The sequence below is a fragment of the Poecilia reticulata genome, unplaced genomic scaffold (assembly GCF_000633615.1).
Source record: "Poecilia reticulata strain Guanapo unplaced genomic scaffold, Guppy_female_1.0+MT scaffold_276, whole genome shotgun sequence".
Classification (NCBI taxonomy): domain Eukaryota; kingdom Metazoa; phylum Chordata; class Actinopteri; order Cyprinodontiformes; family Poeciliidae; genus Poecilia; species Poecilia reticulata.
Window position 1 is genome coordinate 4,115 of NW_007615055.1, and position 1,304 is coordinate 5,418.

Genomic DNA, 1,304 nt, shown 5'->3' on the forward strand with positions numbered 1-1,304 from the left:
ATGCTAGCAGCCTGGCTAACGCTACATGCTAGCAGCCTGGCCACGTGCTACATGCTAGCAGCCTGGCTAACGCTACATGCTATCAGCCTGGCCATGTGCTACATGCTAGCAACCTGGCTCACATGCTATCAGCCTGGCTACATGCTACATTCTAGCAGCCTGGCTCACGTGCTACATTCTAGCAGCCTGGCTTTACGCTACATGCTATCAGCCTGGCTACATGCTACATGCCATCTGCCTGGCTTCACGCTACATGCTAGCAGCCTTCCGACATGCTACTAGGATCGTTTCTGCCACGGTAATGTTTAGGTTGGTGCTGCAGCCTGTGGACTTGCTGGTGAGTGGAACTGGGAACCRTCAGGGTGGGTTCATCTGAAGCAGGGAGTGTCGGCCTGTACTGGTACCTCTGGTGTAACGTCTCGTGGTGCAAAACCAGTTCCTCCTGTGGTCAGAATAAGATTCAGCTCCTGCTCATCACACCACTCCAGAAGAGTTTCCTGCATGGAAGGAAACACAAGAACCAAGTCAGGAACATTTCCGCTTCCTGAACCAGCATCTGAAAGATACCAAGGAGCCCGCACCTTGATTTCCTCGATCTCATCTGGAACTATTTTGTAGGCCGCAATCACTCCTCCCAGCCTGCAGGGGGAGACGACAGTGAGSGTCAGAATGTGGAGGCGCGCGGCGCCGGCGTTCATGAAAGGACTCACAGTGACGGGTCGTGGACCAGGTCCTTCAGGTTCACTCCACTCCTGTCTTCTGCCAGGTTCTTGAAGCAGCTGTCACTGACTGCAGGGGAGAGAGGGCCGGGTCAGAACCAGAACCGTTCTGCTCGAGTCTTTCTAGATCAGGGTGAGCAGCTCCAGGCCTGCAGCTGTTAGATGTGTCTCCACTTCAACACACCTGAGTCAAATCATGAGGTCGTTAGCAGAACCGGACTGGACTGAGGAGGAGATCCAGCTGTTGGAAACACTAAGAGCTGCAGAACTCCGGCCCTCCAGGACCAGGACTGCTTTTGGGCCCGGTTCCATCAGCAGTGAGCCAGAGCTGAGTAAGGAGAGACGGGCCGGCTGATACCACCCAAAACCAGAGCAAACACAGGGGAACCACCGGGCCCAGYAAGGCATCTCCCTCCTGGCCTGTTGGGGCAGTTCTGAACCGGGTCGAGTCCAGTCCGGTTCTGGATCTGTGCGATGCTGAGTTTACTGTTTCCACGTTGGCTGATTATTATTCAATGCTGTAATTAACAAAACACCACCTTGTTTGAAGTGGCCTAGTCAAAGTCTGGACTTAAATCCTCCACC

The 1,304-nt window shown here is 54.1% G+C and overlaps 1 long non-coding RNA gene across 1 annotated transcript; it reads right to left on the reverse strand.

The window, feature by feature from the left end:
• Positions 1-230: 230 nt before the first annotated feature.
• On the reverse strand, positions 231-1,298 carry LOC103460678 (uncharacterized). The gene is made up of 4 exons (XR_532965.2): positions 904-1,298; positions 711-789; positions 582-639; positions 231-497 (listed from the first exon to the last, which is right to left on the reverse strand). It is a non-coding gene; the product is annotated as an uncharacterized LOC103460678 (long non-coding RNA).
• Positions 1,299-1,304: the final 6 nt, after the last annotated feature.